This window comes from Podarcis cretensis, assembly GCF_951804945.1.
Source record: "Podarcis cretensis genome assembly, chromosome: 1".
NCBI classification, from domain to species: domain Eukaryota; kingdom Metazoa; phylum Chordata; class Lepidosauria; order Squamata; family Lacertidae; genus Podarcis; species Podarcis cretensis.
The window spans coordinates 133,109,657-133,136,699 of record NC_137170.1 but is presented as its reverse complement, the minus strand read 5'-3'; the positions used below and the strand labels follow the sequence as shown (position 1 = coordinate 133,136,699).

General features: G+C 44.9%; 1 pseudogene across 1 annotated transcript; it reads left to right on the top strand.

The window, feature by feature from the left end:
* Positions 1-5,174: 5,174 nt before the first annotated feature.
* LOC307224113 (malate dehydrogenase, mitochondrial pseudogene) lies at positions 5,175-5,827 on the top strand (annotated as a pseudogene). The gene has a single exon. The product of its transcript is annotated as a malate dehydrogenase, mitochondrial pseudogene (transcript).
* The last annotated feature ends 21,216 nt before the right edge of the window (positions 5,828-27,043 follow it).

Below are 27,043 nucleotides of genomic sequence, written 5' to 3'. Positions count from 1 at the left end.
AAGTAGATAAATAGGTACCACTCCAGTGGGAAGGTAAACGGCGTTTCTGTGCACTGCTCTGGTTCGCCAGAAGCGGCTTAGTCATGCTGGCCACATGACCCAGAAGCTGTACGCCGGCTCCCTCGGCCAATAAAGCAAGATGAGCGCTGCAACCACAGAGTCGGCTACAACTGGACCTAATGGTCAGGGGTCCCTTTACCTACGTTTACACCCTTATATCTACAGATAGTAGATTCTTTTTGTAGAGGGATTCTTTTTGTAGTCTTCCCTCCAACAGCACTTTTGCCCTCAGCCATTCTGAGAATTACACCAGACAAACGCCGGCTCCCTCAGCCTGAAAAGTGAGACGAGTGCCGCACTCCAGAGTCGCCTTTGACTGGACTTATCTGTTCAGGGCAATAGCAAGACATACCCATCTCATACCCTTTAACGTCACCCCTGATTTCAGAGCCTGATGTTGAAAAGCAAATGGCGCCTCCGACCCAACCCAGGTCAAGGTACATCGGGCGTAAGGCTGACCAGATTATTTTGGACGGAAACGCCCCAAGCGCTTCTCCCTAGGCGTGAAATTACAACAGCACCAAAAAAACCAAAACAAATATCTAGCAATCTGCTACTGTATCATGACACCCAAAACCAGCACTAGCTCTCTCCAGATGTCTTGGACTCCTGCTTCCACTAGCCGCCTCCAGAGTATGGACCCCAGCGAGGGATGATAGGGGGTGTAGTTCAAAACATCTGGAGGGCGATGGAATGAGCAAGGCTGCTCTGTTTACCAGCAGGGATCAGGGCTGCCCCTGCCTGACGTCTGCTGACTTTGAACAAATCCTTTCCTTTCTGTCGGCTCCTTTTCAACTCTTTGAGTCGTTACAGGCCGAAAAATTCACTTTGGATTCTTCACCATGCTCTCAATGTCCTATTCCCCCCACCCCAAGTCTCCAATTCTCTCGCAAACTTAGTGTACGCCTTCTCTGCCCACCACGAAAGCTATTCCGCCCCCAAGTCTAGACTTTATTTTCTGAAAAGGCCTGATCAGTTCCTTTCACATTCCATTTCCCCCTCTTTTTTATAGCTTTTCATTATGTATCTAGGCTCAGAAACTATTGTCTGATGAATAATTCTTAAATTGAGCAAAAGCTATACATAAAAAAGGGTTTCCTCCATCTTTTTTTTTCTTTTGGCATTATAAATCCTTCAGCGCCATAAAACACCCCCCCCCCATATCATCCATAATTCAGTCCCATTCTGTCATCTTTCTTTCCCCATTAACTGCTCATGGTTTGATTTGCAGTGGAATGGTTTTATTTTGTTGATGTTTAGGGGTATACATACCAAAACAAGCAACATTGATCTCCTCTGCCTGGCAGTTTACATTTTATGTCCTTTCTAGGACTACAAAAGTAACACATCCAGTATTATTTTCAGGGTTTTTTTGACATTTCTGTCCGATTACTTTCTTTCTTCACTTGATCCATCTGAAATAAAATGTTTCCTCTGGTTTCAGTCCTGATGGGAAATTCTCTCAATATTATTTTGCTTTGGTGCATGTCGGAATTACTGTTTTATAGCTTCAATTTCTTGTGTGAAGTTGTCAGAGTGAGAAAGTGAGATCCTTTATTTTCCAGCAATGAATAATACATTCCAGAAGCTTGAATCGAACATGTGTGGCCAAACGGACCTGGACTCAGCTGCAAATAAACCGTTTTAAATGTGTTGTAAAGTCCAATGTGCAAATGTGGCACTAGATGGCGACAGTGAGCTACGCCACATTTGATGTATTCTTCAAAACTTTTTTTTTAAAGCATCTTCATAGCGTTTTTTTATGTGTGTTTAGATTGCAGCCTGGATAGGCTCCTGTGAATCACAGACCACTGACACACTACCAACCTGACTGAATTTAGACTACAAAACTCAGTTAATCTATTGAGTGACTGACAGCACAATCCTACCCACCGATGTTGATATGGGGTGAATAGGGGGAGTTGGCTCCCCCTGAAACAAGGTGTTTGGAAGCAGGGTACCAGAAGCCTAGAATCCACTGGATCCTGAGCCCTGTGGATCCCTCAGGGGCCTTAGCTTTCCCTAGCCTAATTTCAGCACTCTGTCCACCACACCACACCACTCCTAAATCTAGCACCAGCTAGGAAGTTCTCTACTAGGCATAGGCAAGCCCGGCCCTACAGATGTCTTGCACTACAACTCCCATCATCCCTGACAACTGGTCCTGTTAGCTAGGGTTGATGGGAGTTGTAGTCCCAAAACATCTGGAGGGCCGAGTTTGCCAATGCCTGTTCTCTACAGTTTTCTGGCACACTGAATTTGGTAATTGAAACGGGACCCTGTACAGTGGTACCTCAGGTTACATACACTCCAGGTTGCATACGCTTCAGGTTACAGACTCTGCTAACCCAGAAGTGCTTCGGTTTAAGAACTTTGCTTCAGGATGAGAACAGAAATCGTGCTCCGGCAGCAGGAGGCCCCATTAGCTAAAGTGGTGCTTCAGGTTAAGAACAGTTTCAGATTAAGTACGGACCTCCGGAACGAATTAGCTACTTAACCCGAGGTACCACTGTATTTGGTAATTTTATTTTCTCATCATCACAGCCTGGGGGTTAATGGCTTTATTTTGTTTTTTAATGGACAAATTGTTTTTATTAAATGTATTTTTCTTTCCTATTTAGCTGGTTGCACATATTCTTTAAAAACAAACAAATAAATTCAGTTGGAAGCCTTCCCCAAATACTGCTAAATCGGTTTTTTCCTTTTCTTTTTTCACTATTTGCAGTTGTAAATTGCAGGCATTGACTGTGATGCATCTAATTCAGCCTCGCAACTCGCTGTCCGTATTCATGGAGATGACCTTGTCAAAATTTGAGCAGAAACTATGAGCGTATCGTTTGTGCAGCCAGTGAAGTGCCGCGCCTCATGAACCAGTAGCTCCGTGGTTTTCAGTCTGTGTTTACATTTCCCTGGGCTGAACAGTTATCAGAAGTCTTTGCAATGGATTTTTTAAATAAAAAAACCCCACGAGATTTTGAACGGCAGTCCCTTGCCATCTAACAAACTGGGGAGCAAGCCTACCCTCCCCGCGTCCCCTGATCAGGGTGTCAGCTTCACAGCTCTGTGACACACAGTGGCCAGGATAGAAGTGGGAGGCAGGCAGATTAATAATAATAATAATAATAATTTTTTATTTATACCCCGCCCTCCCCAGCCAAGGCCGGGCTCAGAGCGGCTTACAAGCAATAATAAAAACAAGATGAATGATTACAATTTAAAAACAAAAATAAAATACAACATTAAAATAATGGAACATTAAAATATTAAAATGTAGCCTCATCACAGGAGGAGAAGGAAAAGAAAAAAAAAAGAGGGAGGGAGGGAATCAAATTGGCTCCAAGCCGAAGGCCAGGCGGAACAACTCTGTCTTACAGGCCCTGCGGAAAGAAATCAGATCCTGCAGGGCCCTGGTCTCATGAGGCAGAGCGTTCCACCAGGCAGGAGCCAGTGTTGAAAAGGCCCTGGCTCTGGTTGAAGCCAATCTAACTTCCTTAGGGCCCGGGACCATTAGGGTGTTGCTATTTATGGACCTTGAGGCTCTCCGTGGGGCATACCGAGAGAGGCGGTCCCGTAGGTATGAGGGTCCTAAGCCGTGAAGGGCTTTAAAGGTCAAAAGCAGCACCTTAAATCTGACCCTGTACTCCACCGGGAGCCAGTGCAGCTGGAAAAGCACTGGGTGAATATGCTCCCATGGCAGAGACCCCGTGAGGAGCCTCGCTGCAGCATTCTGTACCCGCTGGAGTTTCTGGGACAGCTTCAAGGGCAGCCCTGCGTAGAGCGAATTACAGTAGTCAAGCCTGGAGATGACCGTCGCATGGATCACTGTGGCCAAGTCGGGGCGGGAAAGGTAAGGGACCAACTGCTTGATGCGGCGAAGGTGGAAAAATGTCGCCTTGGCTGTTACTGTAACCTGCGCCTCCATGGAAAGGGAGGCGTCAAGGATTACACCCAAACTCTTAATGGAAGGCAATGGCCCCCGCAAGAGAAGGCAGTTGGTCCCTCATCCCCATACCATCCCGACCTAGCCATAGGACCTCTGTCTTCGAAGGATTTAGTTTCAATCGGCTCCCACGAAACCATCCAGCCACAGCTTCCAAGCATCTGGTCAGTGTGTTCGGGGTTGAGTCGGTGTGGCCATCCATCAGCAGATAGAGCTGAGTGTCATCAGCATATTGGTGACAGCCCAGCCCAAAGCTCCGGATAATCTGGGCAAGGGGGCGCATAAAGATGTTAAAAAGCATCGGGGAGAGAATTGCGCCCTGTGGCACTCCACACACCAAGGATTGAGGCAGGAGCTGACTCAGCAATCAAGATTGGATCCTGAGCTGGCTCAGCTACTCCCTTCCTTGCCCCAGTAAACTCTGCTGCGTGTTTGGTGGGTGGGAGGAGCAGCTGTCACAGAGTGAGTGTGCTGGTCCCGAGGGTTAACCGTGCGGCGAGGTCTGAGTCCAGTCCGAGGTTGAGGGTGCGGTATGGAGGCTGTCCGTCAAAGCTGAAGCGGGGTCCAACGCAGGGAGTCGGGTGAGGTCAGGAGCTCCGGCAGAAAAGCAGGATGGTGCAGGCAGGAACAGGCTACCAACAACGTTGCTCCCGCATCCTAGGACTGGAGCTAGCTGGCTTTTATCTGCCCCGAGGCATAGGGCGGCCCCGATCCACAGGCGACTTGCCTCTCCTGGCCTGGAGGCGAGCACTCCTCCTGCAGGAACTTAGTTCCCTCTGCCTCTCTGCCCTGAGCCTCTGCAGCTCAGGAGAGGCTGGAGGGTTACCGGACCCACAGGCAACCTCAGCTTCCCCTGACGGGGCTGAGAGTGGAGCACCTGCAGGCAATGGGTCTTCCATCCCCTCAGGAGCCAGAGCAGACTCAGCTGGTACCTGCACCAGAGGATCCAGCACAGGTGAGGACCCTTCAGGCTCAAGCCCCAGCCCTGGCTCAGCTGGTCCTGGAGGTGGGGAATCCTGTGCAGGCTGGGATCCCTCAGGTTCAGCATCCGAGTCCGAATCCCAGGCCATCACAGTGAGCCGGCCAGCCAGCGAATCATGCAGTTGAAGCTGGAGCTAACTCTTCATTCGGAGACAACAACAACAAAGTTTCGCGGTGCCCTCGCTGCCTGGAGGTCGTTCCTGAAGGAGAAAGAAGCCACCGACTCTTCCCATGCTGTTCGCAGCATACAACCATGTTCTCCCGCCTTACCCAGCCCGCCTCCGCAGAGGGTTCGCCACCTCCTCCCAGAACAATGCTAAGGTGGCCGTGCTTGGTGCTTCTGGTGGGATTCGCCAACCTCTCTCTCTCCTACTGAAGAACAGCCCCTTAATCAGTCGCCTCAACCTCTATGATATCGCCCACACTCCTGGTGTAGCAGCTGACCTCAGCCATATCGAAACAAGAGCTGAAGTGAAAGGTTTCCTAGGACCTGAGCAGTTGCCAGAGTCTCTGAAGGGCTGCGAAGTTGGTGTTATTCCAGCCGGTGTTCCTAGAAAGCCGGGCATGACCCATGATGACCTTTTCAACACAAATGCCACCATTGTTGCTAACCTGGCAGCTGCTTGTGCCCAGCACTGCCCTGAAGCCATGATCTGTGTGACTGCAATTCCGGTCAATTCTACTATCCCAGTTACTTCTGACGTCTTTAAGAAGCATGGGGTATACAACACCAACAAAATTTTCGGCGTCACAACACTGGACATTGTCCGAGCAAACACTTTTGTGGCTGAACTCTTCATTCGCAAAAACGGTATCTCCACAGACTTGGCGGAGTTTCAGGCCTAATGACCACAACAGTTTGTTCCCTGTAGGTCCTATTCAACGAAATTATTTGCTGAGACCAAAGGTCCCTGCCTCCCCACAGCCATCTGTCTCCTCCTCTCCAGGGCTTCTTCCAAGCAAGCAGAGACGGCGCCTGTGTGCAGACTGCCTATGCTCTACCTGTTTCATGCCTCTCCTAGCCCTGGGAGTCAGGTGAGAAGGAAAGCTTGTCACAGCAAGACGGGGAGATAACCAGCCTGAATCATCTCTGCCTCTTGGCCTCCCTCCTCCCACTCGCCCAGTGCTGTTTTTCGAGAAAAATAGGTGCCAAAATTCACCATGAACGCCTCCCTCGTTCTCTTATAATGGCAATGGTGCCCACCTGAGAGGTGCCAGAACTGAGTTCCGACTTTTCTGCTTTCTCCTGCTTCAGGTTCTGTCTCTGATTTTGCACTTTTCTCTGCCAGACTCTCCCAGCTCACTAAGCCTTGTTACATCTTCAGCTCTTGACATCTCTTTTTCCCTGTCTTTTCCCTCTGATTGGTGGGCTCTGCATTGCTCCCGGACAGGAAGAAGGAAGTCAAATGACATTGAGGGTTGGTTCAGAGAAAGAGTTCTTTATTTCTGCTCTCCGGAACAGCAGAAAGGCACCTGCGTGGTGTGTCCACAGCAAGTCCAAAGAAATGAGAGATGTTGTTGTTTAGTCGTTTAGTCGTGTCTGACTCTTCGTGACCCCATGGACCAGAGTACGCCAGGCACTCCTGTCTTCTACTGAGAGATTACATGCAGTATATATATCCTCCAGGCACCCTCTCCCCCCTTCCCCAGCCATGTCAGCTTGTACACGCAGGTTGACATCACAGATGTTCCTGCTCCGGCACTCTTAACCATAAAAGGATATTCCTTCCTGTACTTCTGACCATAAAAGGATCTTCCTGTTCCTACTCTTATCTTGGAGCAAGAGGTCATCATCTCCAAGAACACCCTCTGGCTTTGTTCCCAGACTAGGTCTGTGCGTCTTTTGTGGTCAGGATATAAGATAAGGCACAGACGTGTCTTCCCTGTTCTACTGGTACAGTCAAGGCCATCCTTGCCGTCACAAACTGATAAAGGAGAGGGCTCTGAGCACTTGTTTATACAGCTGGGTTTCGGCTCAAGAGCTCAAGTTAAAGCATTTTAGCTAAGGAAAAATAGGGATTTTGGTGCAGTTTCAAACTCATTACTGCCTCACCACCGCTCCCCGGGCTCCAAGCTGCCTGGGAGGGTAATGGAGCTCAGCAGGGCTGGGCAGAGGGAGATCTTGATCCAGTCCATTCCCAGCCCCATGCAAATAGGTTTTGGATTGCTCTGCTTGTTTTATTAATCAATCACCAGGCTGCCCAATCAATCACAGTAGGCTGCGGCAACGAAATCAAATGTTTCCACGATAATAAAAATGAATTTCTTAAATCAAAATTATGTTTTGTCTTTACAAACCTCAGGTGCCCCTTTGAGATGCTGAAGGAGGTAGAATATTTCTGACTGGTTAACAAACAAAATTGATCACTCATAGTCAGAAGGTAAGGCCAACCATCATATTTTCTTCCAGCTTTCCTAGTTTAGTATAATATGCCAGAACTAAAATAGCCTCGAAAAATAAACACGTCTACCCTTAATTTGCACCCTCATAAGTTAAAATGGGCTGCCACTAATTAATCAACTTGAGCTTTTGTTGATCAATCTGTCCATTAAACCAATTAACACTCTCAGCCCAGGAAATACTTACAGAGATGGAGTTGTGGCAAAGCTGTAAGGAGGAGATAAGGAAATAGAAAAAGCCAGCCAGCGAAATATCTTTATTACTTTCTCAAAGAGTTGCCTGTGTTCATTTTTCATATTTGGTAGCATTTCCTGTCTTTGGTTGTGCTTTTTTGTTGGCTCCGAATTCCATCCAAGTACAGACTTCCTTTGCCTCCCTGTGGCAGGATTTGTTTTCCCAGTGGAATATTGCTGACAGTGTAAACACCACCGTGGAGAAGTCACACCTATCTCAGTCCATCTGGACTCTTTTCATCCTTCTTCTTCTGATTCTGCTGCTTCTGATTCCACCACCAACATCAAAACGAGGTTGCTTTTCCTCCGTGCCAGAGTGATGTATGTCACAATGTCTCACTAGAATCTCCCAATATGCAGGAAGCTCTGGAAGGAGAATATACATTTCCCTCACTTTATCCCATTACTCTTTAGGAAATTGCTTCCCCCTCAATTATCTTGACAGCTTTTATTTTGATAGCTCTAACTTGCAGCGAAAGGTTCACTAGCAAGTAGGGAGTATCTCAAGTCTTTCACATCCATATTTTCCCTTTTTGTTCATTTGCATATGCTAAATTGCATGTATAGTTCTCTCAGGGCGAACTTAAGAATCACAGAATCATGCATTCATAGAATTTTGAATTGGAAGGGACCCCGAGAGTCTGGTCTTAACCCCTTACGATGCAGGAATCTGAATCCATGACAGATGGCTATCCAACTTCTGTTTAAAAAGCTCCAAGGAAGGAGAGTCCACCAGCTTCTGAGGGAGTCCGTTCCACAACTCTTATCGTCAGAAATTTCTTCCTGATGTTCAGCCAGAATCTCCTTTCTTGTAACTTGAATCCACAGGCTCAGGTCCTACCCTCCCAAGCAGGAGAAAACAAGCTTCCTCCATCCTCTATGTGACAGCCCTTCAGATATTTGAAGATAGCTATCATATCTCCTCTCAGTCTCCTCTTTTCCAGGCTAAACCTTCAACCGTTCCTCCTTAAGGCTTGGTTTCCAGACCCTTGATCATCTTGGTTGCCTCCTCTGCCCACCTCCCAGCTTGTCAACATCCTTCTTAAACTGCGGCACCCAGAACTGGACACAGTATTCCAGATGTGCGTGTTCCTGTGGTCTGGCAATGTGAGAAAGTGCATAAATACTGGAGACAGCCTCTTTTTGAAAACAAAGAACAGGCCGTCCCTTGTCCGTTCTTACCTCTGACAGTTGACAGGATGGCGGTTAGAAGTGGATAGAAGATGGAGTCACCCTTGTCCCTCACTGATGTCAATGGTAGTTCTGGTTTCCTTTCATTCATTCGCCTGGGGCACTTGAAGGGGGGAGAATGAACAGTGTGCTACAGTATTCCTCCTGGGATGTACAGAAACTGTACAGAAACTGGGTTTGTACTGAGATTGTACTGACACACTGCCCAGTGGTGTTCACAGTGTTGGGATACTGCCAGGGAGATAAAGCCCATCATGGCCCCCACGTCGCTTCCGGACAATCCATCGACCTCCCGTAGATACAGTATCAGCAATTAGCGACACGAGCTCCAGAAAATAGCTTGCCACATTCCAGAGCTGATGCACGCTCTATCAGCAGAATTCGCACAGCGAAAGATGCATGCAGGAGAGCATTATTTAGAAGTTTATTCAGCATTGGTCAGAACAAAGGAAAAGACATGACTGCCTGTTTGCGTGTTCAGGCACAGAGGGAGAAATGAAAACAAAGACACAACAGAAACATCCTGTGAACAGGAAATACGCAGACTCTGTGACTCACAAAGCCTGCTCCCTTTTAAGGTGGAACGGAAATATCCTAACACACAGAAAGTGGGAGGATGTTAGTTTCTGTTTGCCACTGTGCAGTGCTTTGGAGTCACAAGACTCTGTTTACATTCCAGAGACATTCCAGGCTGTTGGAAGTTTCACGGAAGACAGGAGATGGATGTGACATTACTGGTTTCCTGTTTCCTGCTCTCTGCTCTCACAAAGAGAGGGTGTATTTCTTTTCTGTCTGTGTAGCTAGAAAATAAAGCATAGCGATGTAGCCATAAATCTCATCACTTCTGCTGCTTTGATTCTCTACGTAATGGGAACGTGCCTGGAGGCCTCATCAGAGGCTCAGGTCGTTAATTATCGTCGGAGGCGATTCCGGATGAGCTTTATCAGCTCGGTCGTTACAGAGATTCTGACACTCTTCTCTTTCAGATCAGATCTAGGGGCAGATGAAGAGTTATATCACCTGGAACAGGTGGGCAAGGTACCTCCTGCCATATTGTTCTTCCCTCAGACATCTTGACTAGATGACAGGAGGAAGCACTTGGTGGTTTTAACCATCCTCCCTCAGCAGTTCCCAAGTCTGTGTCCAACGCTCTGTCCTCTGGACATGGAAGAAGTATCACTTCTTTTCTCGCCATCATTTTGCCACAGCTGAGAAGTCAAGGCACTGCTCTGTTTAATAAGCAACCATTCTCCTCTGCAGTGGGTTTATCTTCTGTGTGTGCTTGTCAGTTCTTTGTACCATCCTGGTCAAAAGGTCCATCTTTTCCTTCCTTCCTTTCTTCCCTCGGACAATTGATCACACTGTGCAATGCAGGAAACAAACACTTTCAGGGGAATTGTACACTTGATTCTGCAGAACCTGATTTTGCAGTTTGGGGAATACGTGCAAAATGTCTTCTGAAATACTGTGGGCCTCTCCTTTTAGTTGATGCATGTAATATATTCAATAAAGAATATTTGTTCTTCTTTCTTATTCTGTTTCTCATAAACTAAAATAAGGAAAATAATAAGTTTCAGCAGTTTCAAGCCGTCATACTGGAAGTATGTAAGAATCCAAAAAGCTTTGCTTCTTTTATGGTCAAAGAGCATGTCTTTGTGTGATGTGCTCTAGCCTTGGACTCAGAGTCGTAAATAATAGCTGGAATGTACTTGATGATGAAGTCTCTGCCGCCTCCCCCCGCCTCCAACAGGGCAGAGATGAGGTGGTTTCAAAATCCCTTTCATGTCTATCCAGTTAGAGATCACATACTAGAAAATAACAGCAAACCTATCAATAATCTGACATTTTCCAAACTCTTTACCTTACTTAGAGATAGGACGAATGGATATTTTCATGGTTCACGTTTCTCTTTATCAAGATGTGGCTAGACACCCACAGATGGAATTGTAGATGTAAATGAATTTGTTTGCAACATCTTTGCAATTAAGCATGCAAGGAGTTCTTATCGTGGGACCAATTAGTACTTATGCTCCTAACTCTTCTCCCATGTACACCTCTTCCCTGAGCATATTAAGGGCCAGAATTCGGAGCACTTGTCCGGATGTGCTTGCGAGAAGCAACTTTCAAAATCAAAAGTATAGTGGCTTAGAAGAGTTCAAAAACCCCACTTTGGAAACTGAAGACTATGTTCTCATTAGGAGAGCAAATCAAAACGTGTCAGCATCTGCTGTCTCCCCCCTCCCCATCTGTTTCGCATGATTTCTCAAACACTGTATTGTTGTGACATGAAGACGAAGGCTGGAGGAGCGTGCGGAAGAGTAAAGGCTCCAGGAGGGGGTTGCGGTGCCAACCTTTGCCAGCCATGGCTCTCCAAAGCTTCAAGCCTGCTCTCTGATGCGTAAGCAGCTTCTACAGCGGGGAGCTATTGATAGGGAAAGACTGGCTGGCGACAAATCCCCATGTGCATTTTGAGATGGCACAACTGAATGAGGGGGCCGTACCCCCCGAGCACTCCTGGGACTTGTGGTTCCTTAAGGATCTGGACCATAAAGAAGGCTGATCACCGAAGAATTGATGCTTTTGAATTCTGGTGCTGGAGGAGACTCTTAAGAGTCCCATGGACTGCTAGAATATCAAACCTCTCCATTCTGAACGAAATCAGCCCCGAGTGCTCACTGGAAGCACAGATCCTGAAGCTGAGGCTCCAATACTTTGGCCAGATCATGAGAAAAGAAGACTTCCTGGAAAAGACCCTGACGTTGGGAAAGATGGAGGGCACAAGGAGAAGGGGACGACAGAGGACGAGGTGGTTGGACAGTGTTCTCAAAGCTACCAGCATGAGTTTGACCGAACTGTGGGAGGCAGTGGAAGACAGGAGTGCCTGGCGTGCTCTGGTCCATGGGGTCACGAAGAGTCGGACACGACTAAACGACTAAACAACAACAAAGGATCTGGGAACTATAGCTCTGAGGGACATAAACCACAGTTCCTAGGATTCTTAGAGTGGGGAGGCATGGACTTTAAATGTGACTCTGGCGTGTTGTCGTCATCTTTGGCAATCACTCGTAGCCGAGTAAGATTGTCTTCCATAAACACGGTTTTAACAATGAGTCCCTAAGTGACTGTGGAGGCCAATTCTGGATCCACACGTCCTTCCACAGTGGGGACATGGGTTTCCGGGTGGGAGTTGATCATGGTGAAGGTTTGCCAAGCGTGCCTTCCTCTTAGAACGTTTCTCCTTTGCGTACTGAGTTCGAGTGTCTTCAAAGCCCATGGCGCCTTTGGTAAAGACTGTTCTCCAACTGGAGCGCTCTCAGGCAAGTGTTTCCCAATTGCTGGTGTTCATACTACATTTTTAAAGATTTCCTTGAGACAGTCTTCAAACCTCTTTTGTTGACCACCAGCATTACACTTTCCATTTTTAAGTTCTGAATAGAGTAGTTGCTTTGGAAGACAGTAATCAGGCATCTGCACAACATGACAAAGTTGATGTTGAAGAATCATTGCTTCAACACTGGTGATCTTTGCTTCATCCAGTACACTGATATTAGTTCCCCTGTCTTCCCAAGTGATGTGTAAATTTTTTTGGTGTGTACACTGTGTGCGGTGCGTACACAGCCTTCAGCATGGGAAATTATTTCCCGACAATAATTCCTTACGTGCATTTTGAGGTGCCAGTTTCTTGAGGGGTCCATGTCACTTGAGAACCTCCTTTGGGTGGATAAGACCCCAGGTTCATTCATCTCCACCTAAAAGGGTCTTCTTGGGCAACAGGAAAGACCTTCCTTTGCCCGAGATCACAGAGAGCTGTTGCCAGTTATTACAGGAAGTTCTGAAGGGTTGCTGGGCAGACTCGGTGGAAAGCAGGTTCAAAGGCTCTCTTGAACCCCTGGATCAGCGCCTTTCTACAAAGTCCTGTTTGCCCTGCCTCCTCAGTACAGAGAGGAGCACAGGCTGCAACCCCTAAACCTCACCGATAATTACACTAATTGCCTCCATGAGTGGGGACAGGAAGGTAGAGCAGAGAGTTCCCCGACCAACCTCTTTATCTCTGGACTCTCCAATTAGTAATCAGAGTCGGGATTTCAGTGAAACCTGTAATCAAGTTATCCAAGCCCATCCAAGTGCTCACGTCGCCAAATGAGAAATTATTGAACTCTTCTGACATACTCAGTAGTTGTTAGCGACACTCGTGCAATTTGTTGAGCACTTTCGGGGGGGGGGGGGATTACGTTTTGTACTTGCCTCTTGCTGCTGCGAAGAAACAAGTCAGAATTAGTGTGCTCATGTCATGATCACAGCGCCCAGCCACAATCGCAACGGCAGTCAGAAGTCTCTGGCTAGGATCTGTCCAGGGTTCTGGACCATAGGACAGGGGTCAGCAAACTTTTTCAGCAGGGGGCTGGTCCACTGTCCCTCAGACCTTGTGGGGGGCTGAACTATTTTTTTTTTTGGGGGGGGACGAACCAATTCCTATGCCCCACAAATAACCCAGAGATGCATTTTAAATAAAAGCACACATTCTACTCATGTAAAAACATGCTGATTCCCGGACCATCCGCAGGCTGGATTTAGAAGGCAATTGGGCTGGATCCGGTCCCTGGGCCTCAGTTTGCCTACCAATGCCATAGGAGGTCTGATCAGCTTCAGGCCAGAGGGTTGGTTCTTTAAGCTAAGTTCTCCACAAGGAGGCAGAGTCCATGAGGGGTGGTCTGGTGTCAGAGACTCTAAAAGACTCTGTTTGCTTTTAACATTGGTTAGAGAAAGTTGCCCACTTTGGGTGGTATTGTGGCTCTAGACGTGCCTTGCTGTGAGATCATCATCATCAACAACAACAACATTTGCTATGGGTAACTGATAACAACAACAACAACAACAACATTATGTGTACCCCACCCACCTGACTATGAGTAGGTTGCCCCAGCCATTCTGGACGGCTTCCAGTATACACAAAAACATAACAAAACATTAAACATTAAACATAAAAAACAGCCTTCAGGTGTCTTCTAAAGGTTGCATACTTACTTAACTCCTTAACATCTGATGGGGGGGGGGGGCGTTCCACCACTGAGAAGGCCCTCTTCCTGGTTCCGTGTAACTTCGCTTCTCTCAATGAGGGAACCGCCAGAAGGCCATCAGAGATGGACCTCAGTATCTGGGCTGGACGATGGGGGTGGAGACGCTCCTTCAGGTATACTGGGCCGAGGCCATTTAGGGTTTTAAAGGTCGGCGCCAACACTTTGAATTGTGCTTGGAGATCTTCTGGCAGATCTAGAAGATGCTAGACTATAAATGCTTTTAAATAATAATAATAATAATAATAATAATATATGCAGACTTACTAAATGATAAGTACCCTTTCAGCTAGATGTTTGAATAGGTCCCGTCTTCAACAGAAGATGTGTGTTTAAATGTTACAGCCTACACAACGGGATTATTGCATCAAGTGATAATGATTGTATGTCTTTCTAAGTGGCTCCTTTGCACTGTCCTCTGTTAGACGCAAACCTAGTTTCCGTCAATGGTATTGGCTGGAACTAAGCAGAAATCGGCCAAGAGGGAACTGAGGCTTGTCTCCAACATTGTACATGGACAGAGGCAAGTGACCTAGTATAAACGATGCAAAGACATAATGGGTGCGCGATCCAGTGACAGGTGCAATTAAAGCCTCAATGAATCAATGGAATGAAAGCCAACCGTGAAATGTTTGAGTCCCGTGGACTTCAGGGGAACTTAGGACTGGCTTACACTTTAAGCAGCAGCTATGTTTGCTGCCTGCGAACACCATAAAGGGCAGATTACTGTATCTAAGTATACTTGCCTGAGAAGCACAGCTTGCTGGTCAGTGTCTACCACATTCCTCTGAATAGTTGGCAATGCGTACCTCTCCTTTTTTAAGGGATGCGGGTGGCGCTGTGGGTTAAACCACAGAGCCTAGGACTTGCCGATCAGAAGGTCGGCGGTTCGAATCCTGCGGGGTGAGCTCCCGTTGCTCGGTCCCTGCTCCTGCCAACCTAGCAGTTTGAAAGCACGTCAAAGTGCAAGTAGATAAATAGGTACCGCTCCGGCGGGAAGGTAAACGGCATTTCCGTGCACTGCTCTGGTTTGTCAGAAGCGGCTTAGTCATGCTGGCCACACCAGCTCCCTCAGCCAATAAAACGAGATGAGCGCCACAACCCCAGAGTCGGTCACGACTGGACCTAATGGTCAGGGGTCCCTTTACCTTTTCCTTTAACGGCACTGAAAAAAATAGCACAGAAGAAATACGAGCTCACGTTACTACCTGCATCATTGATGAAAATGTAATTGCATGACGAATACAATAAAGGGGTACAAAATAAATATTGTTTACGGAAAGATTAACTGCTGAGAATGTTTGTGTCTAGGTTGTAACTTTGTCATCTGCAGCAATTATTATTACGGATTCAATCCTGTATATGCGTTCCTGGGAGTAAGTCGGAACAAACCCGATGAGGCTTACTTTTGAGTAGGCATGCCTAGGATTGCACTCTTCAGGCTGCTACTTGATTAAGGACTTTTTGGTTGATTAACCACCTGTCCTTTAACTGATGAATTATTTCATTAAATTCAAATAAATTAGCATATAATCAGAGCCTCAGCAAAGATGGCTTTTTGAGATGCTGATGGAGGCAGAGGAGGAGGAGGATTTGCAATTTGATAAACTACCCAGTGCTGGAAGAAAAGTCCATCTTTAATATGTGGTCTAAACCACTAAGTCTTAGGCTTGCCGATCAGAAGGTCGGCGGTTCGAATCCCCGCGACGGGGTGAGCTCCCATTGCTCGGTCCCAGTTCCTGCCAACCTAGCAGTTCAAAAGCACGTCAAAGTGCAAGTAGATAAATAGGTACTGCTCTGGCAGGAAGGTAAATGGTGTTTCCGTGCGCTGCTCTGGTTTCGCCAGAAGTGGCTTAGTCATGCTGGCCACATGACCCGGAAAAAATGTCTGCGGACAAACGCCGGCTTCCTCGGCCAGTAAAGCGAGATGAGCGCTGCAACCCCAGAGTCGTTCGCGACTGGACCTAACGGTCAGGGGTACCTTTACCTTTTTACTCACTCTCTATTGAAGCAACAGACCAGAAGCAAAGCAGCTTTCAAAGTGAAGCATCCTTTGCTCCCATTGCTACCAATTTCAATTCATCTTCAGCTAGGAATTCATTAATCTGGGATCAACTTGCCTGGCAACTGAAAACAATGGGGCTTACTTCTCCGTAGACCTCCATAGGCCTTTCTGAGCTGGAGCTTGAATAAACTACCCAGATGTTCAGAATTTAACGTGTGCTTCCTTTAAGATGAACTCTGTGGTTTTTTTTTATTAAAACAAAACTAAGCTACTTGTGGGACCATAAAAAGCAGGTTGTAACACAAAGGACCATTTACAACAATTAGGTATGGAAGGATCTTTCTGTTTTGGTTCTCTCCATTTCTCTTTCTTCCAATCTTAAATTCAGTTCTCCACATTTGTGATTTTTTTTTTTTTTAAATCCTCATTAAAACTCATCAGCATTCAGTGTGAATTTCTCATTTTTATGTGTTTTGACTCAGGGACACATTTCCCCCTAGTGTAATGCATTTCTGTATGTTGTTTTCAATATGTTCTTTATTATTATGCACACTTTCCTCTAGAAAATGTGTTTTAGTAAGCACTGGGTCAGATTCAACTAACCTGTTCTGAAGTCAGCACAATAACTCCTGCTAGTGTAATGGGGTTTCCCTCCTCCAAATCTCCCCCAAATCTGCTGGGGGGGCAATTGGGGAAACTCCCAGAAGAGCATGCAGAGGGAGGAGACAGAAGACCTGTCTGTCTGTCAGGCAGAAATTCCTCAGAGAAGCATCTCCTTAGCACTATGTTCTAATCCACCCATTGTTTGGGTTGGATAACTTCTTTGCAAAATTCAGGTACAGTGGTGCCTTGCAGGACGAAAAGAATCCGTTCTGCGAGTCTCTTCGTCTTGCGTTTTTTTCGTCTTGCGAAGCAACCCTATTAGCGGATTAGCGGATTAGCGCTATTAGCGGCTTAGCGGCTATTAGAAGCTTAGCGGCAAAGCGGCAAAGCGGCTATTAGTTGCTTGGCGGCTTAGAAAAAAGGGGGGGAGTGAAAAAAATTGCAAGACTCGCAAGACGTTTTCGTCTTGCGAAGCAAGCCCATAGGGAAATTCGTCTTGCGAAGCGCCTCGAAAAACGGAAAACCCTTTCGTCTAGCGGGTTTTTCGTCTTGCGAGGCATTCGTCTTGCGGGGCACCACTGTAAGTGAAAATTTTGAAGGCCGGCTCTGTTTCGGACTTGCATATTGCTTGGGAAAGTGCCGATTTGGTAAATTTGGCTATCAATGCGCAGTTTATCGAATTTCTTCTTTGTCCCTAAGAGCAATGCTGAGCAGCTTGTGTCTATATCTGGATGAAACAATATGCAAAATAAAACCCAGATATTCGTTGAAAAATCTGCAATTGTACCGCTTCCACAATGCACTTTCCAGCCCAGTAATGTATACTTTAGTCACACTAATATACAAAAATCTGTTATGGGAGGGGAAATTGCTTTGCAAAAGTGTGCGTCTTAGGGGAAACTGCATGTATATATTGGGACAAAGGTGTACTAATACGCTGATGAATTTTCATGAGGACTTTTTAAAACACACACACACAACTGGATGTGCAGAAGTGAAGACTGGAACAATGAGAAATTGAGAGATTATTGACAGTTCTGCCCAGCCTTAGTTGCAAGGCAAATTCGCCTTTACAGTAATGTTGAGAGGTGTGTGTGTGTGTGTGTGTATCTATCTTAAACATAGCTTCATTGCCAAATGCTGCAATAAATGGTTCTACAATAAATTGTGGAAGAAGGGGGAAGTTCACCCACCCATTGCTCCCTGAAAGCCAGGCTTCCTGTGTCTGCCAGTGTCTTACCTCATTCCCCTCACGGCATTTACACCCTCTGGTTGAGTGATTGCCCAAATTTCTTGCATCGATTTGCTTCTACGTGGCACACTGGTACTCTGCTTTATCATTTCTGGGTCTTGGCTTAGTTCTGTGCCATGAAGCCTCTCTGGGACACTTGGTGTGAAAGATGGAGCGGAGGATAACATTTTGTGTCTTGCTCCCCCTCTGCTTTCCCAATACCTCTCAGGAGTTGATTTACTCATTAATCCCATGGAAAAGAAAATTTCATCCCTGCTAGTTCAAGTGAATCACAAACTATTAGATGGGCTTTGTACTTGTCCCAAACCCTCTCTCTCCATCCCACCCCCGTTTTCTCTCTCACACACTGTTTGTATACAGGTGTGTGTACATATGGATTTGAGTAGAATTTAATTGAGATTTGGCAGAGACCAGCCTTCTATCCCCATCTTCCATGTGCCGTTTTTACACCGGTTGAAAACCAGTGACTGGAGAAAGACTGTGGGTGCTTTGAGGCGGGGGAAATATTTGCAAACGGGCTGTTTACTTATTTAGCAAGGTTTGTTTGCCAATATTATACCGCCTTGTGAATACGGATATTGTTTATGTATTTTGTTACGTGCGTTGTGTGACATGGTTTCATTGCAATTATTGCATAGAAAGAAGATAAAGATATAGATTGTGAACCGCATAATTATTATTATTTATTAAATTTGTCTACCACCCTACATTCATAGATCTCGGGCTGGTTCACAACATAAGATAGCAAATGCATGCAGCCATAGATCAGCTGGTTGCTGATTCCTGGACCGTCCATAGGCCAGATTTAGAAGGCGATTGGGCCACATCCGGCCCCCAGGCCTTAGGTTGCCTACCCCTGGGATAAACCATAATCTATGGCCCACTGTCGCTTTCTTTTATTTTTTTTTCCTTTTTAAATTTTATTAACATATATATATATATATATTTAAAGTATATTTATTTATTTTTCCAAAAACAAAAGAAGCATCAAAACAACACAGAACAACAAAAACAACACAGACTGAGTAAAGAAAAAAGAAAAAGAAAATTAAAAACAAGAACTCCAGTTTTTAAGCTCACGTTTACAAAACTTTCTTTCTTGACCTCCTCACACCTCCCTTTTTTGTGTTCCTCTTTGTCCAATCAGATACAGCAAATCCTTACCCTCCTTCAAAACTCATTTCTAATTATTATAATCACTTCTATTATGTCTCCAATCTTTCCTCCTTATAATCAAACACCTTTAACATATTGTTTACTTTTGACATAATATAACCTTATTTTTTCACCCTTTTTCTATTACATTTTTTGCATATTTTTTTAACACTGTACCACTGATGCCATATTATTTCATATCCAACATCATTTTAGCATTCATACACTTTGCAGTGTTTCTGCAGGTAGTTCTTGAACTTCTTCCAGTCCTCTTCCACCGCTTCTTCTCCCAGGTCTCGGATTCTGCCAGTCATTTCTGCCAATTCCATGTAGTCTATTACTTGCATCTGCCATTCTTCCAAGGTGGGCAAATCTTGTGTCTTCCAGTACTTTGCGATGAGTATTCTTGCTGCTGTTGTCGCATACATAAAAAACGTTCTATCTTTCTTTAACACCAATTGGCCGACTATGCCCAAGAGAAAGGCCTCTGGTTTCTTAGGGAAGATATATTTAAATACCTTTTTCAGTTCATTATATATCATCTCCCAGAAAGCCTTAATCTTTGGGCACGTCCACCAAAGGTGAAAGAATGTACCCTCAGTTTCTTTGCATTTCCAACACTTGTTATCAGGCAGGTGATAAATTTTAGCAAGCTTGACTGGGGTCATGTACCACCTATAAATCATTTTCATAATATTTTCTCTTAAGGCATTACATGCCGTAAACTTCATGCCGGTGGTCCACAACTTTTCCCAGTCCGCAAACAAAATGTTATGACCTATGTCCTGTGCCCATTTAATCATAGCTGATTTAACTGTTTCATCCTGAGTATTCCATTTCAACAGCAAGTTATACATTCTTGAGAGAATCTTAGTTTTAGGTTCTAACAATTCTGTTTCCAATTTCGATTTTTCCACCTGGAAGCCCAGTTTTCTGTCCGCATTATAGGCCTCTCTTATTTGATAATAATGAAGCCAATCTTGCACTTTGTCTTTTAATTTCTCAAAACTCTGCAATTTCATTTATCAATAATATCTCCCAATATTTCGGCCATTTGGCCTCCATATTGAGTCTTTTCAGAGCCTTTGCCTCCATGGGTGACAACCACCTTGGGGTCTTGCTTTCCAGTAAATCTTTATACCTTATCCAGACATTAAATAATGCTTTCCTGACAATATGATGCTTAAAAGCTTTGTGTGCTTTAACCTTGTCGTACCACAAATATGCATGCCATCCAAACGCATTGTTAAAACCTTCCAAGTCCAAAATGTCAGTGTTCTCAAGAAGCAGCCAGTCTTTCAACCAGCAGAATGCTGCTGATTCATAGTAAAGTTTTAAGTCTGGCCGGGCAAACCCCCCTCTTTCCTTCACATCAGTTAATATTTTAAATTTTATTCTGGGCTTTTTGCCCTGCCAGACAAATTTAGAAATGTCTCTCTGCCACTTCTTGAAACAATCCATCTTGTCCACAATCTGCAAAGCTTGAAACAAAAATAACATTTTTGGCAATACATTCATCTTTATAGCTGCAATTCGACCCAACAAGGAAAGCTTCAATTTTGACCAAATTTCTAAATCTTTTTTAACTTCTGACCAACATTTTTCATAGTTATCTTTAAATAAATTCAAGTTTTTTGCAGTCATATTAATCCCTAGGTATTTCACTTTCTTAGCCACCATTAAACCTGTCTCATTCTGAAACCCTTCTTTTTCCATTGATGTTAAATTTTTCTCTAAAACCTTAGTCTTTAGCTTGTTTAATTTAAATCCTGCCACATGACCAAACTCTTGAATCAGTTCTAAAACCCTTTTCGTACTAGATTCTGGCTCCTGTAATGTCAAAACCAGGTCATCTACAAAGGCCTTCAATTTATATTGTTTGGCTCCGACCTGAATTCCTTTAATCAACCGATCCCTTCTAATCATGTTCAACAGCACCTCCAGGACCGAAATAAATAATAATGGAGAGATAGGGCAGCCCTGACGTGTTCCTTTTTCTATCTTAAATTCTTCAGTCACCACATTGTTAACAATCAATTTTGCTTTTTGTTCTGAATAGATTGCATCTATACCATTTTTAAACCCCTGTCCCACTCCCATTCCCTTAAGATTTTTCTTCATAAAATTCCAGGAAATATTATCAAAGGCCTTCTCCGCATCAGTAAAGATTAATACTGCTTTTGTGTTAATATTCGTTTGCAGCAACTCCAAAATATCAATTATGTTCCTTGTATTGTCAGACAAATGTCTGCCTGGTAGAAAGCCTGCCTGATCCTTATGTATCACTTCAGTTAACACTCTTTTTAATCTATTGGCTAAAATATCTGCAAATATTTTGTAGTCCACATTTAAAAGGGAGATGGGACGGTAGTTCTTAAGTTGTGTCTTTTCAGATTCTGTTTTCGGTATAAGTGTGATGAAAGCTTCTTTCCACGTCTCCGGCGCCTTCTTCCCCTCCATAATTTCATTACAAACCTCCTTTAGTGGTTGAATTAAATAGTCTTTCAAAGTCCTATAGTACTTGGAGGTTAGCCCGTCTGGCCCTGGAGATTTGCCCAGTTGCATGTTCTGAATGGCACCTTCAATCTCCTGTTCTGTAATTTTATAGTTCAGCATTATCTTATTTTCTTGAGATATTTTTTGTAATCCATTAGATCTTAGAAATTGATCTATATCAGTCACTTTCTGCGGCCCTTGAGTGTAGAGTTGTTTGAAGTATCTCTGGAAGCACTTTCTAATCTCCACCAGATTCTGAATATTTTTCCCTTCAATCTCAAGATTTGTAATCGTATTTAACTTCTGTCTTTTTTTCAACTGCCATGCTAATAATTTTCCACATTTATTAGCTGACTCGAAAGTCTTTTGTCTCATTTGTTTAATTTTCCACTCTACTTCCTGATTTATCAGTTTCATATATTGTACTTGATATAACTTGATTTCTCTCAGAATCTCTTGTGACTTTGGTTTCGATCTTAATTTCTTCTCTCCTTCTTTTATTTTCTCCAAAATTTTATCTTTTTTCTCATTTTGAGATCTCTTTTTTATTGCATTCTGTTGTATCAAGAATCCTCTCATGACCGCTTTGCTTGCGTCCCAGATTACTCTCTTTTCAACCGTAGTTTTCAAATTTACTTCAAAATAGTCTCTCAAGGTCTTTTGGGCCTTCTTGACAATCTCTTGATCTCTTAATAAGGTGTCATTCATCTTCCATCTGAAGGAACCGATAGGTGTCAGTTTCATTTCCATCTTTACAGCATTATGGTCGGAGCAGGTTTTTGGGCAGATTTCCACCTTTTTTATCTTAGGTGCCAGTCCTCTAGTTATCCATATTTGGTCAATTCTAGTCCATGTCATTTTGGCTTCAGAAAAGAACGTCCCTTCTCTACCTAGGGGGTTTTTAGTTCTCCAAATATCAATCAAATCCATATTGTCAGTCAGTTCAAAAAAAGTTTTCGGTAATCTGCCCTCTTTTGTTACAATCTGTTTTTGTGCTTTATCCATGTTCGTAGATACCACTCCATTCATATCTCCCATCATAATGATGTTATTGTAGTCCATATAGTCCAACATTGTCTCATGCAACTTCTTGTAGAATTCCGATTTCCCCTCATTTGGCGCATAAATTCCTAAAATCAAATTTTTTTCTTCTTGGGTTTGAATTTCAATTGCCAGGATTCTTCCTTGCTCATCTTTAAAAAGAAATTTTGGTGATAGGCTTTCTTTTGCATAAATAACAACAACTCTCTTCTTTACTTTGTCCGATGAAATAAATTCTTGACCTAGTCTTTTATTAATTAAAACTTTCCTGTGGAGCCTAATCACATGTGTTTCCTGTAAACAAATTAAGTCCAATTGCTCCTTTTTTAATAAATGAAAGATTTTCCTCCTCTTCTCAGGGGAGTTCAAACCATGAATGTTCCAACTTAATAGTTGCAGGGACATGTTGGAGTAGGTCTATTTTCCTCCTACTACTCCCAAGAGTTCTTCCTCCTTTGACGGTGGTATCACTTTCCCAGGTTCGTCGAGCCCCAAGGCCTCAATCCCTTTCTGAAGGTCTTCTCCGTAGTCACTCAAAAATTTTTCCTTATCTTCAACAGATTTAATTTTAACTTTTTTCCCTTTAAAAGTGAATGATAGCCCCTGGGGGAACTCCCATCTAAAGATGATTCTGTTACTTCTCAGTAATGTCACCAAATCTCCGTAGTTAGATCTGAGTTCAAGGAAGTGTTTCGGGATATCCTTGTAAATTTCCACCCTTGAATCTTTGATCTCTAGGGTCTTCTGAAAATGCGCACTCAGTATATTATCTCTTTCTTCCTTTGTTCTGAGGGAGATCAGACAGTCTCTCGACTTGATCTTCCTCCCTCCCTTTCCAAGTCTGAATGCACTTACAATCTTAAAGTCTTTGTCCTCTTCCAGAGACCAAAATTCTGCAAATTCCCGTGTCAAATACTAATTAAGTCCTCCTTTTCAAGTTCTGGTACTGACCTGATTCTGATGTTATTTTCCTTGTTTTTTAATTCTATCATGGACAGAAGTGCCTGATGTTCACCAATCTGCTTACGCATAGGTTTAATTTCTTCTTGCACAGCCTCTACTTTCTGTTTGGCCTCCTCAGCCGTTTTGCGATTTAATGTAGTGTCTTCCAATAATTTCCCAATAGATTGAGCATTTAAGCTAACTTGCTGGGTCAAATTATTGATACTAACTGTATTTTGGTCAATTTTAGTTGATTGATCAGTCAATTGCTTGCTTACGCCATCCAATTTTTCAAAAATTTTATTTAGCACTGAAGTAAAGTCCCCTCCTGTGGCCATTCCTTCAGGCCTGGTTTGTTCTAAATCTTCCTCTTCTGCCACAGGTACAGTGGGAACAGATTATCTGCGTAGCTGTGAAATTATACTAGGCTGCTGTGTTTTGGCTTTAGCTGATCTTGTCTTCCCACTCATCCCACTTCTGTCTATGAGCCAAGGTCAGTCCAACGGTCTGCCTTTCTCATGGAAAATCCCCAAGTCCAGAGATGGAAAAATCCCCCAGTAGTTGTATAGCTTCAATACTCCACTAGAAGGACACTTTGTTTATCTTGAAAAATCGCAATTTATAAAGTCTTTCCCAAATTACAAAGTGTCCCTTAAAAATTTACAACAGTAGCAGAAAACCTTCCAAGTCCTTTAACTTCTGCAGAGTTAGTCATAAAAAAGTTACAATGTCTCCAAAAAGTGCGAGTTACAATATGACAGTTCAAGCAGCCTGACAGTTCTGGTAGTTTGGCAGCCCGATCGCCAGGAGCTCAAAAGCTTTTTATAAATCCACAAATGAAGAGGTAAAAGTCCAATTTCCCCTCTTCCACCTCAGTTTAGTTGAGGTGGAATCTTCTATTTGATGCTCAGATTAAGTTCTTTTAAAGTCACAGTTTCCAAAGCATAAGTAAATTAAGCGTCGTTGCTTTAAGTCTTTAAACAAAGCCGGGAGATGGACTTCCTGGTTGCGCCTCCCGCTTCAGTGCCAAATTAAACTGTATTTAATCCCCGGTTCATTATGCTTCACCTACTCACGGGTAGTTGTTTTTTAGCCAAATAGTCCCAGGAAAAAGGTCAGCGCTCACCAACAGCAGCTTTGCGGCTTCACCCCACAGAAAGAGCGATCGACTCACAGCACCGCGCTACCCCCGTCACGCTCCGGAGCCCCTTACGGGGTCCCTTTGCAATTTCGGGGGGCACTAATGGTGCCCGCCGAGTCCCACGGCCACAGGCTATCGCTGCCTGTGGTTTTCCAGCAAGGGTCTCCGCTTCGCCGTAGGTCACCCACCCGTCCAATGGCTCACCCACCCGTCCACCACTGCTGATCGCTTGCCACAGCCACTGCCAATCACACACCTCACCGCAGCCGCCAATTGTCTACCCTCTCGCCGCCACCAACAGCCCACCTGCCCACTTGCTGCATCCGCCAATCTCCTGCCCAATTGCTGCAGCCACAGCCAATTGCCAGCAGGCCTTGCCGCAGCCACCAATGACCCGCCCAATCGCTGCTGCCAATCTCCTGCTTGCTGCAGCCATTAATCTGCATTCATAACAACAACAACAACAACAACAACAACAACAACAACAACATATTATTATTTATACCCCGCCCATCTGACTGGGTTTCCCCAGCCACTCTGGGCAGCTTCCAACAAAACACTAAAATACAATAACCTATTAAACATTAAAAGCTTCCCTAAACAGGACTGCCTTCAGATGTCTTTTAAAAGTTTGGTAGTTATTTTTCTCTTTGACATCTGATGGGAGGGCGTTCCACAGGGCGGGCGCCACTACCGAGAAGGCCCTCTGCCTGGTTCCCTGTAACTTGGCTTCTCGCAGTGAGGGAACTGCCAGAAGGCCCTCGGTGCTGGACCTCAGCGTCCGGGCTGAACGATGGGGGTGGAGACGCTCCTTCAGGTATACTGGACCGAGGCCGTTTAGGGCTTTAAAGGTCAGCACCAACACTTTGAATTGTGCTCGGAAACGTACTGGGAGCCAGTGTAGGTCTTTCAATACCAGTGTTATATGGTCTTGGCAGCCGCTCCCAGTCACCAATCTAGCCGCCGCATTCTACATTAGTTGTAGTTTCTGGGTCACCTTCAAAGGTAGCCCCACATAGAGCGCATTGCAGTAGTCCAAGCGAGAGATAACCAGAGCATGCACCACCCTGGTGAGACAGTCCGTGGGCAGGTAGGGTCTCAGCCTGCGTACCATATGGAGCTGGTAAACAGCTGCCCTGGACACAGAATTGACCTGAGCCTCCATGGGCAGCTGTGAGTCCAGAATGACTCCCAGGCTGCGCACCTGGTCCTTCAGGGGCACAGTTACACCAATTCAGGACCAGGGAGTCCTCCACACCTGCCCACCTCCTGTCCCCCAAAAACAGTACTTCTGTCTTGTCAGGATTCACCCTCAATCTGTTAGCCGCTATCCATCCTCCAACCGCTTCCAGACACTCACTATCCGTGTATAAGACAACACCCAATTTTTGCCTAATTTTTTTAAAGGCAAAAAGCATCGTCTTATAGACGGAAAAACACGGTAAGCATTTTCTCGTTGCCACTTTTCTCCACCATTTTTGCCACCATTTTCTCGTCCAAGACCTAATTTTCTCCCATTCCCTTTAGCATTTGCTTCCTCCCTGTGGCACAGAGCCCTTATTGGAAGCCCCGTGATTTTAAAGCAGGCTATACATTTTGCTAAATAAATAATACTAATAGGGAGAGCCACCGTGAGAGGCTTCTCCTGCACGCCCCCCCACCTCTGTCAAGAGACTGCGTAGCATCTTTAAGTACACAGAATATTGACATAATAATGAAACGTACTACATAGCTTAGTAAGTAGCATTTAATGATAACAAATTCATTAATAACCACGGATGCCAATATACTAGGCAGGCAAATCGACTATAATGGGATGCAAAAGGAATATCTTGCAATCCCAGCAAATTATGACTCATCATAGATCTATAAATATGATTTGCATTTATTAAAATTAAGAGCAGGAGTGATCAAACATTTGCATAATTCAAATAAGAAGCTCTTGAGATAATTAATGGCTCATTTACTCACATAGGTAACCTACCTGAATTTATCCCTTTCTTGCTCAGTTGGATAGCTTTGTTGGTTCGAGCATGCTGCTGATAAAGCCACTTCCGGCCTGCCCAGGAGGTGGGGTTGCAGGCTTCACGCCCACCCCCACATGAGCGGGGGCTGATTTCAGCCCCCGCGAGAACAGGGGAATCCCGGCCGGGTCTGCCCTATTTAGGGCCGGCGCAGAGGGGGCTCGCCCTCTTTTCGCCGGCTAGCCCTCACGTTTTCCCACCCTCCCTCCCTTTAGGTATGCTTTAGATAGGTCTTTGACTTTGCTATGGACTTCGGTCTGTCGCCGCAAGGGGCATGGTAGGAATTTTTCCCAATTGGCAATTTGTAGCCTTTTGGTTTTTCGCCTACCTCGTAGCAACTCGTCACAACTTTTCGGCATTGGCGGTAGGCATTGATAAGAAGGGGTTAAGAGGATGTGTGTGGGGGGGAGGAACGCCATCACCTCCCCCCAGTGAGCGAAGGGTGGTCCGTTAAAGGACTCCGGGGGGGCGTGGCCCTGTCCGAAGCCTCTGGAGGTGTGGGC